General features: G+C 58.5%; 1 long non-coding RNA gene across 5 annotated transcripts; it reads left to right on the top strand.

Moving 5' to 3' along the window:
• The first annotated feature begins 1,716 nt into the window (after nt 1-1,716).
• On the top strand, nt 1,717-14,520 carry LOC134524409 (uncharacterized). Of its 5 annotated transcripts, none has more exons than XR_010073586.1 (6): nt 1,717-3,336; nt 4,025-4,117; nt 4,220-4,312; nt 5,506-5,635; nt 8,542-8,672; nt 9,661-10,161. It is a non-coding gene; the product is annotated as an uncharacterized LOC134524409 (long non-coding RNA). The 5 variants fall into 5 exon arrangements; XR_010073587.1 differs by having other exon boundaries at nt 1,717-3,170; XR_010073585.1 differs by lacking the exon at nt 1,717-3,336 and adding an exon at nt 12,476-14,520 and having other exon boundaries at nt 3,390-4,117; nt 9,661-9,915.
• The last annotated feature ends 6 nt before the right edge of the window (nt 14,521-14,526 follow it).

Below are 14,526 nucleotides of genomic sequence, written 5' to 3' on the forward strand. Positions count from 1 at the left end.
AGAAACTGACTGTGCCCTTCTGCGTGCCAGTTGCTCTTCAGTGACAAGAACAATCGCATTAAAAAAAGAAAAACCTACAAACTTCCGAAGTCAGACCTTGAGAAGGGCACCACTTATGAAAACATTAAAATCTGCATTTATGCATATGAATGAGCATGCTGATACTGTCCAGTGAACTGTGCAGCATTAGCTGGCCTAATTTAGCTGCGATTTTCGAAGGAACATACGGGAGCTGGCTGCCCAGCTCCTGTTAAAAATTGCAGCTGAATGCCCGTCTGTTTTGCCGTCACAAAAGATGGCTTTTGTGAGTGTCCCATGCTGTCCCCGCGCCGCGAGTTTGGCCTCGGATGGGGAGTGTGTCTGAGGGGGCATTCGGGGGTTTGCCCTGTCCCGCGGCTGCGTGAAGCGAGAAGTGAGATGGCTTCGGTGGCATGGGCTTGCAATAAAAAGCTGTTTGTTAAAAGGAAAGTTGAAAAGAGTTTTAGGAAAAAGCGGCTGTACAGGCGAGGAGGGTGCTGCTGCGGCTCACAGAGCCTCGTGTCCCGAGCCTCGGCCAGCGCTGCGATGGCAGAAGCCGGTGACGGAGGCGGGATCCAGCAGTGATACTGTGTGGTTTTTTTCAGCTCTCTGCTTACCTGAGCGTCCCGCAGTCTCTGCAGACCAGGAAATGCGCAGGGAGCACGGAACAGCCCAGACGCTGTCGCCAGCCCCGTGCCCAGGCAGGGTAACGCCGGGTTGAGCCGTGCGGCGCGGGTTCAAGTGCGAGGATAAGCGAGGGGGTGCAGTGGGGCTGGGCTCCTGCCGCGCTGCCTCTGCTGCTCCAGGAGGACACTTAACCTCGGTGGTATCTCTAAGCACGTGATTATCTCCGTGTGAGTCAATGCAGGCAGCTACGGGCATCCAGCTGAGCGTGTGCTTCAGTGTTTCGAAGTGCAGAAACCTTCGTTTAACGAGGCGTTTGCGGCAAGAAATTCTGAACGCTTCAGGCATCTAACCAGAAGTGGAAAGGAAGGCTACGGCTGCAGCGCTCCGTGCTTGCGGTACGTTTCTGGGGAAACTGCCCAAGAGCAGCCGTCACGTGAAGGCTGTGTTTGACCTCGTGCTCAGACGCGGGCCAGGAGTAGAAGACCCCGAGGTCGAAGCTGGGATCGGACGCAGCCACCCCAAGCTTGCTTCGGCTGCTCCCCGCGGACACGGGCTGCCACAGGAGGTGCCCCTGGGTGTTTGGGGTGGCTCCAGCTGCCGCTCCGACAGGGTGCGTCTCCCAGGGGCCCCGTGTCACAGCTGCCAGCCCTGCGCCGGTGCCTCGGGTGCTCGAGGACCTCTCCGACAGCAGCCCCGCGCCTGGCCGTGATCCCAGCTGATCCTCTGGGTTGCTGGGTGGCCCGGCGACAGCTCCACTGTGCCTTCCTCTGCTATAAAGTGAGGATAACATGATTTATTTCGTACCGGCTATTGCAAGTATAAATTAGAGCCTCTCTGCAGAGTGATTTTCCCCTTGGAAGTGTAGGTTAGGGGTTTAATATTGTTAGCATTAAGTGTTCCTGCCTGTAGTTTAGCTACAGCCCTGTAGCAATTATGCCATTCTTCTTGTAGCTCGATTTGTTAATGATTCAAGAATTCTTGATCCCGGGCGCGTCGCTTGCCAGCTACGAGGGTGCTTTCAGAAGGAGCTTGCTCCCGGGGCGTTCGCGGCGTGCCTAATTCCTGTGAATCCGACGTGCTCTGCTTTGCACCTTGTGCAGTTGCCGTGAAACGGTGCCTGAAAAAACGATCCGTTTGTGCGAGTTAAATTACAATCTGCTGTTAATGGTGTAAGTAGACAAAAGCCACCTTTCTGCGGTGGCACGAAGGGAGCTCGGGGGCTTCTGCTCCTTCAGGGCTTGCCATTCATTTCCTCTGTATCAGAGGAGACTTCAAATATCAGTTCATCCTTGCTTGGAAAATGACATTTTGTTTTCTACAGCGTGACATTATCGTCGTCGTGGAAATTCCATGTTGGTATCTGGGGAAAAATGCCTTAGAAAGGGGATTTAGAGGCATCTGCTCAATGCTCGTCAGTGCTGTGGGACAGTTTCCATACAGTTCAGATTTTGCCGTCCTCCTCCCTTTTATTTTGTTTCTTGAACAGGGTGTCATGGTTACTCCTTGGCAAAGGAGGTGTTGCCCGTTTGTGGACCCAAGCCTGCTGCTTCCCCGGGAGCAGAACTGCGGTGTTACACCCCGGGATTTTACATGTCACCCTTGTTGGGGTCCATGCCTTCTGCTTCCTTGTGGTCTGGATCGCCTCTGGGTGGACGCGAAGTCTGGCCGAGCAGGAGCAGGAGCCGCGAGCCCGCGTTCCCTGTAGGGACGGTGCAGCGTGGGGCATCGTGACTTAACTGAGTTACTTTTTGATCGCGCTCTGAGCATTTCTTAGTCCCCGAAATTCAGTGTTCCCATTGATGAATGTTTGCCAGGCTTTTTGTATCTTTTTCCATAAAGTTGAAACCACCTGAAAATGGCTATCAGAAAAGTTTTTAAAAGCCTTACAGAAAATGGTTTTGGTAACACATGGGCATGAGCAGGTGTCCGTGTGTGCGTGTGTTATCAGGAGTTTTGGAGCCGCCTCGTCGCCTCTGGCTCTTAGTCCCCCGAACTTTTTGTGCAGGGAAGGATGTGAGGAGATTGGACCCACGATACCTGAACGTAAATGTGAGGACTCCAAGCTCGCAAACAAAATTCCTCTCTCGCTTTATATTGCCGATGGCAAAATTTCTTTTTTATCCCCCTGAAGCTGCTATTACAATACTGAGCGATTTGTCGCTGCGTATATACAAAAAAATAAGAGTTAATGCATTGTAGGGCTCCTTTGCCTGCTTGCGTTCTCTCCTTTGAGTGTCTCCATTGATTGGGATTACACCGGAGACCACAGTTAAGTCCCGCTGGTGTGCGCTGGTGAAAAACGCTGTGAAAATCTGAAGTTACCGAGAGAAGTTTTTGGGTTGTCTGTGGTTTTTCATGGAGGAAAGAGACCCCCGAAGGCACCGTACCCGCTGCTCAGGCCAGCTCCATCCAGCTGGAGGAGGACGAGGAGCACCGGGACAGGAACTGGCTTTCCATGGAGCTTGGTAAGCAAAGCGCCGCGTTTCATTAATTGCTTCCAGCGCTAATTGAAGGCCTGTTCGCAGGTATGTCGGATGTTTTCTAGACTCTGCATCCTCCGTGAGAGGTCCGGCCCTTTGGAGGGAGCCGGTTTCCGCTGCGCTGAGGGTGACCCTCCAGCCCTGACAGAGCCCTTTATCTGACGTGTGAAGCGTGAATCAGAAAATGCGGCTGATTAGTCAACCGTATTTGGTAATAAACTTGTTAACGTTTCAAAAGGTCTTTGAGGGAACTGTCGAAAAGTCAATTTGATGCCATCGGCCGTATGCTGAATTTCTGTGGGCTTGGGGCCGGAACACGGTCAGCGTGGCAGGTGAACACAGGGCTTCCCCGGGAGTAGAGTTTCCGTATCCTCCGCGAGAAAAAGAGATAACTTTGCTTATGGAAACATGTGCAAGATGTTATACATTATGTTATGGATGCGTTACATGTTTTACATAAATGCTCTTAAAATGAGGTGGAAAGAGATGTGGAAATGGACAGTGAGGAGCTCTGAAAATCAGGGCTGGGTTGCTCTGGTGAGTTTTGTGATGTAGATACGTGACTCAGAGAAGAAAAAGCGGTAAACGGAAATGTTCTGGACATCAGCCAGCGCCTTGTTACGGCGCCGCGCAAGAAATTGTTTGCCCAGAGAAGAGGGGTTGTTCTCGCAGGAGCAGTGCGGCGGGTGGCGGGAGCACAGGAGGGAGAACAGGGAATCGCCAGTCCGGAGGGCAGAAGGAGCCGTGCTCTTGGCCTTCAGACCAGGATATCCTGATATCTTGTACCGAGAGATATTTTGATCTCTTGGTCTAAATTTTTGCTGTTTTTTGATATGTTCATTGATTTATTTTTTTTTTTCCCGACCCACCATTCTCAAACGTACGAATGGAATTTGCAGGTAGCAACGGAACGGGGAGGCGCTTGGTAAAGCCCGTGAAGGTTTGGAGGCAGGAACGGCGGTTACCGGTGGTACGGACGTGGCGTGAGCTGGGTGCGCGGTGCTCCCCCTCTTAGAGCGAAACGGCTTTTCGGCGTGGAAATGGCGAGCAGCCTTGTCCCTTTTATTAAACACCTCTCTTCTGCCCTCCTGCAGGTGCTGGGTCACTTCAAGCAAACTAAAGGGAAGTTGGGGACATTTCCAGTCCCATGAAAAGGTGGGGGCCAGCAGTGCTTCTGTTGAAAACGGGTAAGAATACCTATTACTCAGGACTTTTGTAGCGTGGCTGGGCAGCAGCCAGATCACGCGGCAGCACCTGCAGCCTGCCAGGGGCCGGCGCGCTGGGGGGACGCGCGGCCGGGAGCCTCGCGGCGGTGAGAAACTGCCAAAGCGAGAAGAGAGGTGCGATGGTAACCGGTAGAAAATGAAGTTTGTGAAACGAAACGCGGGCAGTGAGGTACAGATAGGCGATTTGCCGCCGCACAGAGCGTGAGCGTGATCAGCCCCGGCGCGGGTGGATGTTGCACAGTGTCTGGTGCTCCCCTCTGAGGAAAAGTCCTCGCGGCTGCGTGTATTGCAGTAACCCCTCAGCGCTGCGGGGCAGGCTGGGGACCGCGCTGCTCTCTAGGTATAAAAATAGCCACTTTGCCCTAAAGGGTAGAAGCATGTAATGAGACAGAGGGCAAGCGGGAAAGCTTTACACCTTGGTTCACCCGGAACGTGGTATTTCCAGGAAAACTCAAGCTGCTCTGAGGTTTCCTTCGGCAGCGTGTCTATTAGATCACGCTCTCCCTGAAGATTTCTCCCCCACGTACTGGGGGGAGGGAGGGCAGGTCGTTGCTGGACCGTCAACGAGAAGGGACGAGCTCAGGAGTGTGCCGCGGGGCTGGGGAATTAAATTCTGCTTTAATCGGTGGCTCCGAAATCTGGTTCCTTATCACCCGTCGCCTTTTCTTGCTGACTGGCTGGTTGGAGCAGCAGCGTTGCGTAATGACCCTGGTTGTGTCATTCACAAAAAAGTAAGTTGTGATCCTCTGCAATGCCGGGATTTCGTGCATTTCCTATTTGTACACGTATTTTGATGGCCGGTAAGGAAAGAGAAGATCCTTGCTAAGAAAGGAGATCCCAGAAAAACGATAGTAGCCGGTGCAGGGGTAAGGAGATCTTTACATAAACCGCTGTGACCCGGAGTGCCGCGGAGCTGCCGATATCCCGGAGAGGAGAGCCGAGACCTTGAGAGACTTTAGAGCTAATTTAATAAATGGCTGGTTTGTAGTTACGAATTTAACTTCTTAAGAAGGACTAGGAAGAAAAGCGCAGGAAAACAGGAGAACGGAGCCTTTTCTTTGTCCGATGCCAATTTAACTCGACAGTCTCTAATCCCTAACTCCTGTGGTTTAACATAAGCTAACGAGGGTTTAATGTCTCGCTTGCGATTCCAGGCAGGGGTCGGTGCGATGCGGGTCCCGGTGTGCCGTGCCGTGCCCTGCGCAGAGGCGGCCGACGTCCGGCGCCCGCGGGACGGAGAGTTGAGCGGCTGCCATCTATCTCTGCTCCGGCTGCGCTGACAAGGTGAAATGGCCCCACCGGGGATTCTCGATTAAATTCCGCCGACCCGGATTTGAACTGCTGAGCTGTAAAACAGGCTGCACCTCTCTCGCACGCGCGATCCCAGAAGCAATTGGCCCTCGTTTTTGAGTCACGCTTCTCTCTGCCTCAGCTGCTTGTGGGTTAAAGCTTAGCGGCGGCAGAAATGTGAACTCAAGCGTTTGGGGGGGGTGGGGGGGGGGACGACTGCTAATAAAAAGCAGCGGCAAGGTTGGCCCACGCCTGGAATGACACAGTCTTTGAACTGGAAAAGACCTACAAGGCAGTGCAGTCAGCGTCCAGGCCAGCAGGAGATCGCTTCTTAAAGGGCGTTTGGAAATCTTTTCGTGCAGTCTGGTCATAACAGACTCAAGGAATTGGGTTTCCCCCACTTCCCCCAGGATATTCTCACCCTCCCCCCCGGAGCCGGCGGCTGCACAGCCAAAGTTAAAGCGCACCGAAGCCTTCAATCCCGTTTCCAGGCCACTGGCTGTTCTTCTGGGCTAGCAGAAATCCTTTCCCTCCCCGTTGTCGGCCGGGGCTGTGGAGGCACAGAGGCGCCGGGCTGCGCCTCCAGCCCGTGGGCCCCTCTCGCAAGCCAGCAGCTGCTGATGCGGCCGCGCTTTGACACGCAAGCTGCCCCGTCGCCCCCAGCGCGTGGATGTCCCCGGGCTGCGAGTGGCTCCGGCTTATTCCCATCCACCTTTGGCCGTTGCCTCCGGTGCCATGGGGCTGCTCTCACCCGTGGCTCCCATTGCTAAGCCCACCTTGGAGGCTCTGCTCCTCTTTTTTCTCTTCCCCCCTGACTTTGGGGGTTCAGTGCTGTTGCAGCGTGGGGAGGGGGGATGGGAACTGAAGTGTGTCCGTGTGTTGGGACCGGGGCCAGCTGCCTGCACCTGCACGCGTTAACCCTTAAAGAATTTTTAAAAGTGATTTTGACGTGCGTCTGGTTTGAGCGACTCATTCTGGATGTCATCTCCAAACACGTAGAGGAACAGGAAGTCATTGGAAGTGGTCAGCATGGATTTACCAAGGGTAAATCTTGCTTGACCAATCTGATAGCTTTCTATGATGTTATAACGGGTTGGCTGGATGAGGGGAGAGCCGTAGATGTCATCTACCTTGACTTTAGCAAGGCTTTTGACACTGTCTCCCATAACATCCTCATTGGGAAGCTGAGGAAGTATGGGCTAGATGAGGTGACGGTGAGGTGGATCGAGAGCTGGCTGTGTGACAGAACTCAGAGGGTTGTGATCAGTGGCACAGAGTCCAGTTGGAGGCCTGTAACCAGTGGTGTCCCCCAGGGGTCAATACTCGGTCCAATTTTGTTCAGTATATTCATTAATGACTTGGATGATGGGACAGAGTGTATCCTCAGCAAGTTTGCTGATGATACCAAGCTGGGAGGGGTGGCTGACACTCCAGAGGGCCGTGCTGCCATCCAGCGTGACCTGGACAGGCTGGAGAGCTGGGCAGAGAAGAACCTCATGAGGTTCAACAAAAGCAAGTGCAAGGTCCTCCACCTGGGGAGGAAGAATGCCAAACACCAGTATAGGTTAGGGGTGGACCTGCTGGGAAGTAGTTCTGAGGAGAAGGATCTGGGGGTCCTGGTAGACAGTAAATTATCCATGAGCCAACAATGTGCCCTTGTCGCCAAAAAGGCCAATGGCATCCTGGGCTGCATAGGGAAGAGTGTGGCCAGTAAGTCGAAGGAGGTCATTCTCCCCCTCTACTCTGCACTGGTGAGGCCACAACTGGAGTACTGTGTCCAGTTTTGGGCTCCCCAGTTCAAGAGAGACAGGGAACTGCTGGAGAGAGTCCAGTGTAGGGCAACAAAGATGAGTGAGGGACTGGAGCATCTCCCTTAGGAGGAAAGGCTGAGAGAGCTGGGACTCTTTAGCCTGGAGAAGAGAAGGCCGAGGGGAGACCTTATTATGGCATACAAGTACCTAAAGGGTGGGTTGAAGGAGGATGGTGCCAGACTCTTTTCATTGGTTCCCAGTGACAGGACGAGGGGCAACGGGCACAAGCTGGAACATAGGAAGTTCCATTCAAATACACGGAAAAACTTCTTTACAATGAGGGTGACAGAGCACTGGAACAGGCTGCCCAGGGAGGGTGTGGAGTCCCCTCCTCTGGAGATTTTCAAGACCCACCTGGATGCAGCCCTGAGGGATGTGCTCTGGGCGATCCTGCTTTGGCAGGGGAGTGGGACTAGATGATCTCTAGAGCTCCCTTCCAACTCTGAAGTTTCTGTGATTCTGTGTGCAGGCTTGGAAAGTCAGGGGGTTTTTTGCTCAACATCCTCGGTCTCTGCTGTTGAGGGTTCCTTGTGGCCATTAGAAATCGGCTCAGTGGTGTCTCAGATTGGCCAGCAGAAGGTTTCGGCTTTGCTCTCTTTGTGTTTACCTAAAAGCAGAATGAGACCCAGCCTTCCCGTGCAAAATGCTCCCAGCACCAGGTAACACTGGGTGCGTTTATTAGCCCAAACGAGCTCAGTAGCACAACTGGGGGGGGAGGAAGCCCGCCAGGGGAGAGCGGTCGCCGCGACCTGTTGTGTTTGCAAAGCTGCGACAAGCGTCGGCCAAAATTCCTGCCGCTGTTCGGTCTAACCTGTTTCGGCTCAGCCTGCGCAGCTCCTCCTGGTCCACCCGAAGCTCGAATCGCCTCCGTTGCGGATGCGTTGAGCTCGGCAAACCCTTGGTGGCTGGAAACGCTGACGCTCCCCCTTCCCCCCGGCGTGCTCTGGGTGCTGCTCAGCGCGCTGGAGTGCCATTTGGGCTGACAGCATTGTGTAAGACGTGCGGAGCCTCGGCTGCTTGGAGATGCTCGCCGCTTTCCCCTGAACTGCCTCTTTTCTCTGATTTCGCTGATTTGTATCTTGTTTCCAGCTGGAGCCTGAATAGCAAAATTCCCGGCGCGAGCGAGACGGAGCTGGGATCTGCTTTCACTTGAAGCGCCTACTTCATGCTGACCGTTTCTCAGCTGTTTGCCTGCAGAATTTCTCCATGGTGATGAAAAGGTGAATTTCCCTTAAATCTCCGTGTGCCAAATAAGAGCCTTGACTCAAGAGTGGCACAGCAAGGGCTTGTTTTGCTCCTGCTCCGTCCCAGCCATGCTGTGTGCCGGGGGACGCTGGGGAGAGCCAGAGCGGGCTCTACGCTTCCCATCCCCTCCCTCCTTTTCTCCCTCCCTCCCTCTCCAGTCCGTAGTTTCCCACCAGGAACTGGGGGTGACACAGCCGAAAGAAGTCACGCTGGTTTCCAGCATCATCAACTGGAGTAGAAAGCGCCTGTTGCTCGAGGGCGTGGGTGCGTGCCCGGAGTGCTTTGAACAGGGAAGAGACAGACGGACGGCTTCTCTGCCGCACGGTTGTGTCAGCCTTCAGAGGGTTTCCCAGCTGGAAAACCCGTGTCCTGGTTTGTGGTCAGAGTTCAGTTCGGGTTCTTTGTTTATTTGCGTGGAAAATGAGGATGTGGGTTTTTCAGCCGCCTTGTGGAGCCAGTATTTGGGGCGTTACTTTCTCTCGCCTGTGATTTATCCCCCAAAGAAAACTCCCTTCAGGAGGCCGTTTCCCCACACGTTGCCTCCTGACCATCTGACGTCTCCCTCTGCTCTCAAAAGCTGACCGAAACATCTCGGCTTCCTTATGAGCACGAGAGCTGGAAAATGGTAGCTTCCCTCTGCTCGCGCAAGCTGCCGCTCACGTGGCGGCCCCCCATGCTGCAGCCTCCGCCGTGACCACATTCCTGGGAAGTCCTTGAGGATTTTCTTCCTTGTCTGCACCCTAAAAGCAAGATCTGCCTCGTTAGATTCTAGCTGAAAAATCGCAGCCAGATGGTCAATCATCAGCTTCGGCAACCAAAGGAGCGGAGATATTTTAGGTTCAAGGGTTTCCCATTATGGAATGGAACGGACACCGAGGCGGCTGCGGAAGGGTTGGTTTCTTATTTCTTTGGTTTTACTAACAATGGGGGATTTACTGTTATCTTTTTTTTTGCACATCGCAGGTTTTGAAGATCGGCAGGGTCCCACCCTTAGAGGCTTGTTGCCATTTTCGGCGAAAAGAGGGGCAGATTTGACTCTATCCTTGTCAGACAGACGCGGCCCCCGGCCCTGCCCCAGCCGTTGCTCCCCACGCGTCCTTTCAGGTGCAGGGGGACGTATCGCAGCGGGACGAGGGAGAGCTCTGCAAGTCATCTCGGAGGAACCCAAAAGCCGATGCCAACCTCGCAGCCTTCGTCGGAGGAGCACCTCGGCAGCCGGTGCGGAAATGGGAGACTGCGGCTTCTCCCTTGGGCGCTGTGGTTAACCATCAGCCGGTGCGGCTAAAAGCTGGCCACGGTGGGCGAGGAGCGTGGGTCAGAGCTGAGCGCGAGGACGGTCCCCAACGTAAAACCGGCATGTCAGGAGTAGGAGAAGGAGCTCAAGGACAGGCAGGAATGCGGCGGCATCCAGCCAGCCTGTGCGCCACCTTTTGGGGCAGCTCCTCTTCGGGGCGGAGGTGCTGAGTGCTGTGATGGGAGGAAGCTAAAAAGGAGCTGGAGAAGTTTGTGACGGGGAGAAGCGGCAGCCTGGGGCATCGAGCGGCTCTGGGCACTGCACCCTGCCGCTCTCGTAGTGTTTGTGGTCCCGGGGAGTTGCCCAAGGAGTGTCGCCCTCGTGCCGAGCACGTCCAACCCCGCCGCGGCCTCCTCGTGATCCCCAGCCTCCCCGGCACATGCAGCGGTGCCAGCGGGCAGGAGCCTGCCCTGGGCAAGTGGTGTCGGTGCTGCGTGACCCTGGGGGGCTGCAGACCAGAGCTGGGCCGACCTGAAGTCGTGGGTTTTTGCCCTCCTGATCCTGCAGGCCCTGAATAACTCAAGATTCAGAAACAGTCTGTGCATCTGGAATATTTCTGGCTCGCTCAGCGGGCTGGTATCTAGACACCAGCCCAAAAATAGCTCCGTGCTGAGATGCATCTCCGTCGTGGCTGGTAGCGAATCTCCAGCTAGAATCCTGGAGGGGTATAAAGATGTCTCCGCTGCGACGGGCTCGCTGCGGCCTGGGGAGGATCAGCGCCGTTTGCTCCGGGCCTTGCCCTGGCAGGGGAGGACACTGCGGCTGCGGAGGCAGCGCGGATGGGGGTGGCTCCTGGTGCAGACCCCTCCACACCCCCGGCTCAGCCGGGTGCTCGCCCCCCGCTCCCTGCTGCGGCCGGAGGCTCCTCCAGCATCTTCCTCACCCCACGCCATCTCCCGCGAGGCCGTAGCTGCGGGGGACAGAGCGAGCGGATGACGGTGATTGCTTTAATAAGATGAACTCGACCCCTCTTGAAACCAGGAGAGAGGACCTCGCCCGGGGCTGGGTGTCCCCCCTGGGGGAGGCAGCACCCCAAGGAGCACCCTGGCAGCACCCCGAGGTGCTCCTGGGCACCCCCCACCCCCCCCCCCCCTAGTACCGCAAGTGGGGCAGGGCCGGCAGCGCGTGTCCTCACCCACCCCAGCGCCCTGGATTGCGTATGTGGGCCCCCGTGCTCGCCGCGAGGTGTTGAATTGGGGTGGGGTTTTGTACCACGCCACGTAGGGGGGGACACCAGCGCTCGCATCAGGGACAGCCAGCTCTGATCTGGGTCTCTGCAGGGCGAGGGGCACCTCCAGCCCCACCCATGTGGGGACTGGGCCCCCTCCCAGGGTGGGTGGTTGCGGCGTCCATCGTCCTGCGTCCCGCCGTCGTCCTGCGTCCCGCCGTTGTCCCTGGCTGGTGGAGAAGGGGGATCCCCAGGGAAGTGACCCTCCGTGGGCAGGGGGTGCTGGGCCTCTCCCAGCGCTGCCAGGGTCGAGGGGGGCCGGCAGCAATGCTCGCGTGGTGTCCCCCATCTGCCACCCATTTTACCGTCAAAGGACCCCCAGCAGGGGGGACGTGCTGCAGCGCCCCCCCCCCGCCCCCAGCCTGGTCCTTCGTCCTCAGCTTCTGTCCTCCCAGCTCGGGGCCGGGGGCTGTGGGGACAAGTGTGTGGCCCTGGAGCATCTCGGGGACGTCAGAGCATCTTCTCCTGCGCCGTCCAGTCCAGGCGTGCATGGACTGGACGGGGGGAGCCCTCTCGTGGCCGATGTGCCGAGCAGGAGTCCGGCTGTGCCAAGGAGTCCGGCTGTGCCGGTCAGCCCGGCTGTGCTGAGCTTTGCCACACCAGCCCCAGCTGAGCGTCACCTGCACTGGTCCCCTGGGAGGATGCTGCTTCCTCCTGGGTCCCTCTGGGAGTTGGGGACCCATCCCTGGGTCCCCATCTGCCAGGTTTGGCCAGGCCAGACCCCGCACGGAGCTAACGCAGCCCGGGGTGTCCCTGGGAGGGGACAGGGACCTGTCCCCGTGTCCCTGCGATGGGATGGTGAACAGCTCTTGTGTCCCAGAGGTGGGCAAGGGACCCATCCCCGTGCTGGGACGGGGAGTGGTGCACATGGTGGGACAGGGATGGGGGCCGTGACCTCGTGCTGGGACAAGCGCAGGACTGAGCATCTCTGTGGTGGGCCGGGGAGCAGCCACGTGTCCCCACGGTGGGGCAAAAGTCAGCTGGAGGGAGCTCGGTGGCACTCGCCACATGCCATCACCCCCCCCACTCAGATGTGAAGGTGGGGACGGTCCCAGCCCTTGGGGACAGGCCAGGGTGGAGTGTGGGACATGGGGAGGACGTCGGTGGGGGTGAGGCGGAGGGGAGCAGGGACCGGAGCATCCTCGCAGATGAAATTTGCACCGTACTTCCCACCCCCCCACCCCCAGCGCCGGTGAAAAGCAGAACCCCCATCATTTTCCAAATCTTTATTGTAAATAAATTCTGTGACATTGCAGGAGCCTTCCCGGGGCGGGGTGCGGCCGGAGCCGAGCGAGGAGCACGCGGCGTCTCCGGCAGCGGCATCTCCGGCAGCGGGCGGCTCCCCAGCGCGTGCAAAGCAGGAGCGCGAGACGAGGCGCAGGCGGCCAGGGGTGGCTGAACCCCCACTCCCCCCCCGAAGCCACGACCTGGGGCCCCGTCCCGGCTGCGGGCGGTAGCGCAGAGCGAGGGGGTGCAGGACGGCGGTGCGGCTGGCGGTGAGTTGGCGGGGCGGGGGGTCTGCCACCCCCTCTGTGCTTGTCCCCCCACCGCGTGCCGGGACGGGGCCCTTCGGCTCAGCCCATTGCGGGGGGGGTCTGGGGTGGGGGGGGGGTGTTTTGCTCTCTCGGCTCTGGAAGCACTGGGTGCACCCCCCCAGTCCCGGCCGCGGGCCCTCCCTGGCGCGTCCGCGGCGGCACCGCTTGACCTTACAGCGTTAAAATCATTAAGAAAAAAACCCCGATATTTATATATATATATATATATATTAATGTCCCCAAACCCAGTGACAACAGTGGCTTCTTGCTCTGAAACAGGGGTGTCCCCTTGCCGCAGGGATCACCCGGGCACTGTGGCCGTGACAGCTGTGGGGACGCTGTGGTGACAGTGATAGAGATGGGGCGGGGGGGGGGGGGGAAGTGTGTGGGTTGTTTGTCCAGCTCCCCCCCCCCACCCCCCGTGCCCGTGGTGGCCCCACGTCCCCCAGCCCGTCACCGATACCTCACCTGATGAGCCACCACCAAAGCCCAGCCTGGGGACATCCAGGCACCCCACGTCCCGCTGTCACCTCACCTCCCGACACCCTGGCATGGTGGCACCCTGTCCCCTGTCTGGTGCCACCACAGCCAAGGCTGGGCTGTCACACGAGGCTGGGGGCCACCACGCGCCTCGGCCATGGCTGGGCTTGGGGACACCCTTGGTCACCTTCTGCCTCCATGGCAAAGGGGCCTGGCGTAGGCAGGGACAGCGGGCGAGGGAGAGCGCAGAGGGGACCCCCCCCACGCCGCTGTGGGCATGGGGTGCCATCCCCTGTTGCCCCCCCGCTGAGTGTCACCAGGGGTGTCCCCCCCTCCCACCGCTGAGTCTCACCAGTGGCTGAAGCGACCGGTGTGGGCCCCCGGTGCTCCGTGGCCCTGCGGAGCCACCCCATGCAGGGTGACGTGGGGACGGGGGTGACACATCCCGCCCGCCTGCCATGGGGCTGGGGGACACCCAGCAGGTGCTGTGACCAGCCCGCCATGGGGCTGGGGTGACATGTGCCACCCACCCCAGCAGCCCCACGTGCCGCCAGCCTGGGGCTCACCCTGTACCCCAGCCCCCCAGGGTGGGCCCTGCTGTCACCTGCCCCCCCACCAGCCCCACTGCCACCACTTTGGGGTTCACCTGCCCGAGCTGGGGGGGGGGACGTGGGGGCCCCATGGCTGGGTGGGCGCAGCCATGACGTTTGAGGGGACATACCCCGCCGTGGGGGGGGGCTGATGGGCTGGTTTGGGCGGGGGGACAGGGGACACCTGGGGGTGCAGACCTGGCCCCTCCCATGGACCCCATCCCAGTCCTGGCATCTGGGGTAGGGGGGGGGACACAACTCCCAGGCCCTGCACTTTGAGGCGGGGGGGGTGGGGGGTGGGGGTGGGGTTACTGGCCTGGTACTGGGGTACACTGGCCTGCCATTTGGGGGACCCAGGCCCCAAAGCTGTAAGATGCTGGCGAGGGGGGTGCAGGGGGGGCAGAGGAGAGGAGGGGGGGCTGGGGGGGGGCTGTCCCCCGCAGGTACATTCATCCCGGTGCTGGGGGTGCCGCCAGCCCCGGGGTGGGGGCCCGGGGGCCCATACATTCGTGGCAGCACGGTGGGGGGGTCGGGGGGGGGTCGGGATGGTCCCGGGTGCCCCCCCGGCTCTCCTCCTTGGCCGGACTCTTGGCGGCGGCAGCGGCGCCCCGTTTAATTGCTGTTAATGAGGCGCTGGGGAGTGTGTGTGTGGGGGGGGGAGGCGTGGAGCGAAGCGGCCCCACTCAGGCCCCCCCGGACCTG

Source organism: Chroicocephalus ridibundus, chromosome 17 (assembly GCF_963924245.1).
Source record: "Chroicocephalus ridibundus chromosome 17, bChrRid1.1, whole genome shotgun sequence".
Lineage (NCBI taxonomy): Eukaryota > Metazoa > Chordata > Aves > Charadriiformes > Laridae > Chroicocephalus > Chroicocephalus ridibundus.